The following is an 11,352-nucleotide window of genomic DNA, read 5'->3' as shown; positions in this document are numbered from 1 at the left end:
GTGCAGAGTCCCTGGCACTGTTTGAACATGTATCTAAATCATCTGCTCACGGCCCTGTCAGTGCGCTCCACGTTACTTTCCACTCCACCGTTACACATTCATAATTGAAAAATAGGTCATTCACGCTCAGTCTGATCATTCTAAATGCTGAGTGAGTTCCTCATGCATATGTTGTAAATTAAAGATGACTGTGGCATTAATAACATGCTTTAATTTTGTATTTAAGGCCTGCAGATATAATTTTAATAATTTTAATTTTCTTTTTGTGACAAAAGAAACCCCTGTCTTGTACAGTGAGATTTACAACAGAGCTAGTTGTGGACTACATCAAATAAATATAGTATAATTACTTTTTAATTGTTAACTATTGCAGCATTATTCTGATTAATATGGAAATACAGTGAAATGTCAAATTTGCCATAGCCTATGGTTGTATATTTATCAAGAGAAATGTAGTGCAGAAGAAGTATAGAGAAGCATAAAATGGAAATATTAAAGTAAAGTACAAATACCTCAAAATTCTAAGTGTACTTGAATAAATGTATCTAATAGTTAAATTCTACGTCTGGTAATAAACTAGTCAGATTTGATCAGTTTGCATGTTGAGTGAACATGCTCAAATTCAGTGCCTGAATGATTTGATTAATCATTTGGCACAAAATATAATCTTCATCACTATTTGCTTTAGTCACATCTTTATTTACCATGTTTCTGTCTTTAAAACTCTAAAATGTTAAATGAAATTCTGCACTGGTATTCATCCTATTACCTTATGTATAGGTTTAGTGACACAAAGTCAGGCCGAACGGAAAACTGTCAGCTAAGCTAGCTGGGTTTTACTTGTGCCTTGCTTTTGAGCTAAATGCTAACGATAGCATGCTATATACAGGTATGTCTATGTGCTATTATGCTAACAATGCTAGCGCTTATTGTGTGGGAAGAACTACGCATGCTCAAAGCAGTTGTTGGCCGTTGCCAACCTGCAATTTGACTGTCTCTTGTATTTTAAAGAAGATATTAACTGAGGTAACCATTAACAACGGTGACTATCTTACACAACAAGCATTTAAAAACCGTCTCTTGTATTTTTAAAGAGGGCATTAACTGAGGTAACCATTAACAACGGTGGCCATCTCCTACAACAGATATTTAAAAACTGTCCTTTGAAGAAAATTGTCATTTAAAATGTCGGTGCGCACCAGCTGCAGGATATTGGTAGACCAATTTAACGATAGACGTCTCCCGTGTCCCGTCCTTACTTCGCACCAACCCGCTGGTAAAATTAATCAGATGTAAGTTTGCTTACTGCGTGTCAAGAACAGGTTTTCAGTATTTCAAGCATCTTTCTTAAAGGAGGACAATGCGGCTAAACTGGATTTAGCTAGCCAGATTGACAGCAGACAAACGGAGAGAACAGGTAACATCATGCCCTGCTGTGTGATTATCACCTGCGTGTTAAACTGTGTGGGAAACTATTTTTAGTTGTAAAAATAAAAGTGTGGAAAGTATAGCTAGTGGTGGAGGAATTAGCCTACTCCGATACTGTGCAGTCAAAAAGTAATGCATTCAAAATTACTATACAAAACTTGATTGGATTGAAATTGGATTAAAACTACAATAGCCTCAGGCTACCAAAATGTTACAGTGGGGTAGAATATAGCAAAAAAATAAATAAAAGTACAACTACCTCAAAATTTTAGTAGAATAAATGTGCTTGAAATGTGAAATAGCAATGTAACATTAACTAACTATAACTCTGGTCTCTTAAGAACCTATAAACCTTTTAGGGGCAAAAAGTAGAAAAACAATGAATTCATTTGACTTGAATATTGCTATCAATTAGGGATTCAACAATTCACTAAAGTCATGATTTATGATTCACACTTTAAAGTTCATGATAAGATTTTCTCACAATTTATCCTAATAGAATAAGATGCTGACATTTGACAAATATTCCTTTTATTTATATAGACTGTGCAAAACAACTGATGTGTCCTCTTATCACAAGTGCAACTGAAATTGCATTTTATCTTAACTAAAATTAAATAAAAAAAATTAGTGGTCTTTTAATACAAATTCAAAGTGACACTCACAATAGAAAATAATAATAATAATAATAATAATAATAATAGAAAAAATACCTTAAAAAAAAAACTAAGAAGATGAGAGACGTCTGAAGTCAACACAATTGAAATGAAAAATAGAGGTCATTTAAAAATTATTTTTTTATCTTAACCGGGTTGTAGTCTTTACATATGTATAGATTTTTATTCGATTCACAATATCAATTATTGATTATCTACAATAACTGCACCTCCATTAATCCAACAGTTACAATGAGGCAATGGCTTGGTAGGATATTATATTATGTCATTAAAAATGCACAGCTTTTTATGGGCGCGATACTGTAGAGTCACACACATAAACATGAGTGATTGCGGTAAATTATACCCCATTATGATCATTAATCATTGTGATCATCTCCTGACATCTGTGGGCTTAATCAATGAATGCACCCATCCAACGTGTCATTAAAATTAAAGTGTGGAAAATGAGAGAGGGTCAGTGGCCTCCCATGTATATGCACACCACATGCATGGGGGTGGGGGTTTATGACCTATCAAGATGGTGAGTGATCCCCTCTAATGGATCTCTATTTCATAAAGAGCTCATTTGGTTAATCACTAAGGATTTCATCAAATGTATAGATTTGATGGTATTGTCCATTTTAGAAAGCACAGCAATTACACGAAAAACCCAATGGCCAGATGTCTGATTAAAAACCAAGAAAGTAGAGCTGACAGCTAAATTTAACTGATTTATTTGAGCGTTGAACCTAATTTTGATATTTTTTGTTCTGTATACAGTAATTTTCTCTCCTTTTTAGCCCAAATCAAGAGGTCTTGTAATCCTTCACATTACAGTGCATGTTCATTTCTCCTTTAGCTTTACAATGAGAGCATTAAAGATGAATATATTTCATTAGATCGCTGCAGCTGTACATCAAGTTGGACCTCGACCTAAGAGGATTGTAGCTGTGCTCATGTATGTTAAAACCTGCATGTAGAACTTCACCTATTACTGGATCAAGCTGCTTCATTTGCAGTCTACATACTACCGAGATCACAACTCAAGTTCTTCACCTTATCAAGTTGCTATCTGGACTTTCATGGGCATTTTGGTTCCAAAGCTCCTTAAATCAAATTCTAACAAATTCCTACAGCCTATACATTAGTGAATGTACACAAGTCATATACGTAAATAGATTTGAAATAGTTTGTTTGGTCATGTACTTTGGTATATTGCATTGCTAAAAAGAAATCTCTACTTTTGCATTTTCCTTTTTGTTTTTATCAATGACTTTATTAAAAGGAAAGGTCTAATAGTAGTTATATGAGAATATTCATACCACTCTCATGTACAGTACATGTAAAGCTACGGCAAGTTAGCTTAGCTTAGCACAAAGACTGGAAAAAGGGAACCAGCTATCCTGGCTCAGTTAGCCTGGCTTTCTAAACTATTCCTCTGACATGTACTCTCTCTCCATTATTCTGTGCTTAGGTGTGTATGTACATTCCAGCTCCTGTGGGTTTGTGTACATGCATTTGTTTGTTTCTTTGTAGCGGAAAACATTTCAAATCAACTCTGCAAATCCCTTTATGATATCTGTCATTTCATTTAGCTCTGCATCTTCGACTGTGACATAACATCCCGGCTCAGAACAGGAGCACACATGGCTCGGTGATGGGGATTACAGCTCATTCTTCAGAGCGCTCGGTTTATTTTAGGTTGTGACTGGATAAAACGGGATTAGCATCACAATGAATCCCCTGACTGTCAAACCCGAAGGTCAGCTTCTCCGTGGCCTTTGACATTTGAAATGTTTGTTAATCCCCATCTTTGAATAAATAAAACAGGCTCAAATTTAACAAAATTCTTTCCAATAAAAATGACAAAAAGAAGGAAGCTTTAGCGAATGCTCATGTGATTTGTAGCAACCAAAAGCATTAAAGGCCATTGCAGACAATGAGCAGAGATTGAAGAGAAGAAAACTGAAGGCTAATAGCCCCATCCTCCATGTTCACATATTTCCTCTTTGAAACTGCACAAAACACAGTTTCTCTAATACTGGCCTCCGAGAAGCAGTTTGTGGCTTTGCATGTCTTTTTCAAGAGCAACCATCATGAAGATGAAAATAGTTTCTCCTTCACCTCCAGCAGGTCAGTTTATCTGTGACAACTTAGCGAGGTTACAAATTTCCAACGTTTACATTTACTCAAATATAATAGGCTACTTAAGTACAATTTCGAGGTAATTGTACTTTACTTGAGTATTTTTTATTTTCTACCTAATACTTTTACTCAAGTATACATGGTAAATATTGTCCTTTTTAACTACATTTGTTTGATAGCTTAAGTTATTTTGCAGATTCAGTGAATAATGAAAAAATAATTCAATAGTAAAATTAGTAAAATTCACAAGCTACCCAGCTGTATCTACTGTATATGGTAAGAAAATAAGCCCAGCTGTAACATTAAAGAGGGTAACTAATTGATAATTTTTTTAATATACATTCAGCTACTGCTTTTAAGGCTCATACTATATTCCACTTTTGCTTCAGTAACATTTTAATTGCAGGGCTTTTACTTTATCAGAGTATTTCTGTGTATTGTTTTGCTTTTTTTACTTAGTGAAAGATCTGATTGAACGTTTTGATACTAATTAGTTTTAATGGATTCTTTATAGTCTTGTGTTCACGGCTTTAAAGAGGGGAGTAAGGTCTAACAAGTGAGGGGAAAACTACAATAGAAACACCATCTTCAACAGACCAGGGTTTTCCTGCATAGAGAAAGTTTTGGCGCCCGCCAAAGAGGTTTTTAGCCCCCCAAAAAATACCAAATATAAAAAAAATGATAGCGCCAAAGGTCTGATTCTCAGCAGCCAGCCTCCCTCTATATATATCCACAGCTGATATATTTTACACATGCCTCTGCCGCTGATAAGACCGCTAAACTGCGTCGTTTTGAATGGAAGTGAACGCTCCGCTGGGAAGCTAGCGCTAACGGGATCTCCAGTTGCGTAGTCCAGGCTGTACCGGAGCTCCGACAGCTGTCTGTCCGCGCAACCATCTGACGGCATCAATATTAATTTCAGCCAGTCTCATGACCCGTTCTAAACGTCTCATAATCCCGTTAAATAGTAGTTCAATTTGGTGTTTTGGTACAGCTGGTTTTAACACCTGATGCAAAGCGTAGACCTACGGTAGTACACATGAAAACCCTGAACAAGAGGTTCCGCCATCTTTCTGCTGTGCCCTCATTCACATAGTGTCACTTCATATAGTGACACTTTCATTACTGATCATTTTCTGATCAATATAACGAAGAAAAAATACCACTTCATCATGTTTTGCATCCATAAGATGATTGTATCAGTAAAAGCAGTAGCCTATGTAGGTCAAGTCTACATTTCATGTAGAAACGCCTGAAATGCCTGTTCTTAGGTCTACTATAGTCAAACAACTGGACTTTGGGGTCAAGTGTAGTCTATCTGGACCCCTGCTTAATGTTCCCCCAGAGACCCACTCGGGAGATTCTGTTGTTCTTGCTGTTTGTGTTGTGACCTGACGGACCAGTTTATAAATTAAGCCGTAATGAAATCAGAATTTATGGCCTGGTGTGCTCTCAGCACTTCGACTTCCATCCATCCACACACTTTTACTAATCAGAGCTGATGTCATTGCATCCTGGTGGACTCTTCCTCGTCAATTATTGAGATCCATATTACATATTTAGCTATTAGATAATCGCCCCAGCTTGTTCTTTGACCATTGTCTGGAGGCAGCATTATTGATTTACATTCCACTTGGTCTGCAACCTTTTGGCGTTTAAAACTTAGCCTTAAACCCCTTATATGTACAGTATCTCTATAAAATATGAATGACTAATCAGGAAATAATCAGTTAAAAGAAACCTCTTCAGGTATGATATGACACAATCCTAACTAACTAATTAACTAAGTAACTTCTTGAGTCATATATTGCAATTATTTTGACTTAAAGGTTTTGACCTGGCTACATAGGTTCAAAGAACTGCGGTTACCTCTATCACCAGTTAAAATGATTACAATCAAGATTGACTACATGCTTTCAGACACCACATATTTCTCCGGCAAGAGTCGCCTAGTCAGGATAATGGCTTGGATTATTGATTAACAATTTCAGTATTTACAGTGTGCACACTTCTGCCGAGCAGCCACAGGTGAGAAGCACTCAGCGGCATGTGACTAGGTACTAAAGTCGTCTTATTTCATTTGAGACATGCTTTGTGGAAGTATGGACGCTTGTGGTCGTTAATGGTTTCTCTCAGAGTTCAGACATGAGAGGCTTTCCAGTGTGAACACATGTTGGACTGGACACTGGGCTAGTCAACAGGAAGCAGTATGTTTGGGTCTGCCCTCTATGTATTTTGGTACAGACTGGGGACGGATGTCTAAGTGGGGACAAAACTGACATTCCCAGTTTGTTTTTACTGTAATTGCTTTTAGTTGAAGCCAAAGTCTTTACTTAAAGGCTACTTGGCCCTATTCTGGGAAGCAGGTTTCCTGAGTTATCTAACCCAGAATGTGTCTTCGTACATCGGCCCATGTTTCAGATTCTAAGTTTTGTTGCTAATCAAAGTTGTCTGGATAGAACAATACACCTACTTCGTAGAACATGCTAAACAGATTTGTTTATATCTGTAATCTAAAAAGATTAACAATGGAACTTTTATGGTGTTGGTGTTTGGTGATGTTTGATGTTTCAGTGTCTTGAAGTGTGATTCAAATACACACATCAAGGCAGCGCTATGAAGAATGATAGAAGATCATTTAGATTTTAGATTGTCATGATGACTGTTAAAAGAGAGAAAATAGTTCAAACCACTTGACAGAAAAAAAGCACAATGACATTTTATTTCTGGAAATGCAGCTTATTGCTAAAACATTTCTTTTATAAAGGGACTAACTCATCATGCAAAGATTGGTAATACTTTTTAGGGCAACGATTGATGGACATTGGTCCGTCATTGCTTCCCTGAGATCACTTTCTGAGAGGTGCTCATCAATACTTCAGATATATTCGTTAATTATCAACAGGTTGCTATACAATGCCAGACCCTGTGCTCCCAGTATCAGTTTTTTTTAAAGATAAGCGGTCTGTATCTGTCTGTCTTGTTGCCATATCTTTAAACCTCATCCTTTACAGCTCTGTAATCCGTGTGGCCACATTACAGTCTGCATCTGAAGAATTACTCCTCTTAAAGGACCAGAAAGTGAAGGGTAGTAAAGTCAAATGTACATTTACCATAATGGGAATTTTTAGTATGTTGAGTTGCATTAGATGACAGATGACTGTGCTTCAAGCATGCTGGCTTATATAGGCTAAAGTACTGTATAATTTTTATGTAGGATTTGCCTGATAATGACTCTACTCATTGTATCTGTCCTCATCTGAACTCTAAACCATCACAAATCCCTGTCATTAAATATTCCCTGTAGATTATTACCATTAATCAATTATGAGAGCTGTAAAAAATAATCCACAATCGTACACTAAACTAGCCTGTAATGATAGAACATTAACAAAAAGGCTATTACACTTTGTCATGAGGAGGCTTTGTTTTTTGGATTATTAATGGTTGAGACATTTTATTTATATTATAGCGTGACTTTTTTTACAACCTACTATACTGTGAACGTTTTTAAACATTTATGGCATCATATACTTTTATTTATGACATGACTTTATGACGTTTTTAGGACATGCTATACTATAACTTTTTTGTTACTTTTTTCCAACATTTTCGAGATAATATGCTATGACTTTCATTGACATGTTATATTATGACTCTTTTTGTTACTTTTTTGACATCCTATTCTATGATAGTTTGATCCTCTCTTTCGACATACTACACAATACTTTTTATCACCTTATAAACATACCATGCCCAATGGTTAACACTGTGGCCTCACAACAAGAAGGCTTTGGGTTCAAATCCAGGTTGTTCCGGGCCTTTCTGTGTGGACTTTGTATGTTCTCCATCCTCCGGGTGCTGCTGATTCCCCCCACCATCAAAAAACATGTACTAGGTGACTCATTTTGACAGACTATACTCTGACTTTATCAATTTTTGTCCAACATACTATAGTATGACTGTTTGATCACTTATTTTGACATACTATGACTTTTTCCGACAAACTATACCATGACTTATTTTGAAATAATACAACATGATTTTTTCACCCCTTTTTTTCGACATACTGTACCATGATTTTTTTATCACTTTTTTCAACATACTACACTATGAATTCTTAAAAGGTTCTGTATTGCTTTTTTCGACATACTATACTATTACTTTTTTCTCGCTTTTTTGACATAATATACTATGACTTTTTATGGCTTATTGTGACATACTATACTATTACTTTTTATCACTTTTGTTCTACATACTATATTATGAGTTTAATGACATAATATTGCCAATTAATTTCCTCGCCACTGTCGCACTGTTGCTTGCTCTGGAGGAGACTACTAGAACTGTTGGGTTCTTGTAAATTCTGGAGTGTGGTCTATCTGTATAGTGTCTTGAGATAACTCTTGTTATGAATTGATACTATAAATAAAATTGAATTGAATATACTATGTATTTTTTATTACTTTTGTTGACATAATATACTATGACTTATCGCTTTTTTGACAAATTATTTTCTCTTTCCTCTTCTTTATTTCGACATACTATCCTATGGCTTTTTTTATCACTTTTTTCGACTTACTATACTTTGCCTTTTTCCGACATACTATACCATGACTTTTTATAATTTTTTTGACATACAATACTATTCCTTTTTTTCACTTATTTCGACATACTATACTATGACTTTTTATCGCTTTTATCAACATACTACTACTTTTTCTGACATACTATACTATGACGATTTTATCGCTTTTATCAACATACTATACTATTACTTTTTTGACACTTTTTTTGACATACTATACTATTATTAAATATTTTTTTATCACTTTAGTTGACATATTATACTATGACTTTTTATCACTTATTTTGACATACTATATATGGCTTTTTTATCACTTTTTTTGACTTACTATACTATGCCTTTTCCGACATACTATACCATGACTTGTTATCATATTTTTGACATACTATACTATTCCTTTTTTTTTACTTATTTCGACATACTGTACTATGACTTTTCATCACTTATTTTGACATACTATACTAGGACATACTATACTAGGACTTTTCATCACTTATTTTGACATACTATACTAGGACTTTTTTGTCGCTTTTTTTCAACATACTGTGACGTTTTTATCACTTTTTTCGACATACTATACCATGACTTTTTTTGACATACTATACTATGACTTTTTATCAGTTTTTTTGACATACTATACCATGACTTTTTTGTTGCTTTTTTTGACATACTATACTATTACTTTTTTATCACTTATTTCAACATTGTATACTATGACTTTTCATCACTTATTTTGACATACTATACTATTACTTTTTTTTATCACTTTTTTTGTCATACTATACTATGACTTTTCATCACTTATTTTGACATACTATACTATGACTTTTTTATCACTTATTTCGACATACCATACTATGACTTTTTCCAACAAACTATACAATGACTGTTTATCACTTTTTCGACATACTATACTATGGCTTTTTCATCACTTATTTTGACATACCATACAATGGCTTTTTTATCACTTATTTTGACGTACTATACTATGACTTTTTTGACATACTATACCATGGCTTTTTTTTGTCACTTATTTCGACATACTATACTATGACTTTTTATCCCTTTTTTGACATACTATACTATTACTTTTCATCCCTTTTTGCGACATACTATACTATGACGTTTTTATCACTTTTTTTGACATACTATGACTTTTTCCAAAAGACTATAATATGACTTTTTATCATTTATTTCAACATACTATACCATGGCTTATTTTTATCACGTATTCAACATACTCTCTTATGGCTTTTTTGACATACTATACTATGGCTTTTCATCACATATTGTGACATACTATACTATTACTTTTTTGTTACTTTTTTCGACATACTATACTATGTCTTTTTTATCATTTTTTTTGACATACTATACTATTACTTTTTATCACTTATTTCGACATACTATACTATGTATTTTTTATCATTTTTTTCGACATACTATACTATTACTTTATCACTTATTTCGACATACTATAAAATGGCTTTTTTATCACTTATTTCAACTTACTATACTATGACTTTTTATCACTTATTTTGGACATACCATACAATGGCTTTTTTATCACTTATTTCGACTTACTATACTATGACTTTTTTAGCACTTTTTTTGACATAGTTTGACTTTTTATCAGTGATTTCGACATACTATACCATGGCTTTATTTTATCACTTATTTCGACATACTATACTATGACTTTTTTCGACATTCTATACTATGACTTTTCATCACATAGTGTGACATACTATACTATTACTTTTTTGTCACTTTTATCGATATATTATACTGTGCCGTTTTATCACTTTTTTCGACATACTACACTATGACTTTTTATCACAATTTTTCACCACTTATTTCAACATGCAATACTATGGCTTTTTTATCATTTTTTTCAACATACTATACTATGACTTTTCATCACTTTTTTTGACATACTATACTATGACTTTTCATCACTTTTTTCGTCATTCTATACTATGACTTTTTATTCCTTTTTTCGACATACTACGAATTTTTCCAACATACTATGCTATGACTTTTTATCACTTATTTCGACATACTATGGCTTTTTTAAATCACTTTTTTCGACATACTATACTATGACTTTTTATCACTCATTTCGACATACTATCCTATGGCTTTTTTATCACTTTTTGTTGACTTACTATACAATGACTTTTTCCGACATTCTGTACCATGAGTTTTTATCACTTTTTCGAAATACTATACTATGACTTTTTTTGACATACTATACCATGACTTATTTCAACATGCTATACTATGATTTTTTTATCACTTTTTTTGTCATACTATACTATGACTTTTTATCACTTTTTTCGAAATACTATACTATGACTTTTTCCGACATCCTATACTATGACTTTTTATCACTTTTTTCGACATACTATACTATTACTTTTTATCACTCATTTCAACATACTATCCTATGACTTTTTATCACTTTTTGTTGACTTACTATACAATGACTTATTTCAACATGCTATACTATGATTTTTTTATCACTTTTTT

At 33.7% G+C, this 11,352-nt stretch overlaps 1 long non-coding RNA gene across 1 annotated transcript in view; it reads left to right on the top strand.

Moving 5' to 3' along the window:
• The first annotated feature begins 1,293 nt into the window (after positions 1–1,293).
• LOC117959816 overlaps positions 1,294–11,352 on the top strand; it is a 23,574-nt gene continuing 13,515 nt past the window's right edge. The window contains exon 1 of the long non-coding RNA XR_004660008.1: positions 1,294–1,417. This is a non-coding gene — a long non-coding RNA (uncharacterized LOC117959816). The remainder of the gene's footprint in view (positions 1,418–11,352) is intronic.

The sequence above is a fragment of the Etheostoma cragini genome, chromosome 16 (genome assembly GCF_013103735.1).
Source record: "Etheostoma cragini isolate CJK2018 chromosome 16, CSU_Ecrag_1.0, whole genome shotgun sequence".
Classification (NCBI taxonomy): domain Eukaryota; kingdom Metazoa; phylum Chordata; class Actinopteri; order Perciformes; family Percidae; genus Etheostoma; species Etheostoma cragini.
The sequence above is the reverse complement of the archived record's forward strand: the minus strand, read 5'-3'. Positions and strand labels throughout refer to the sequence as shown.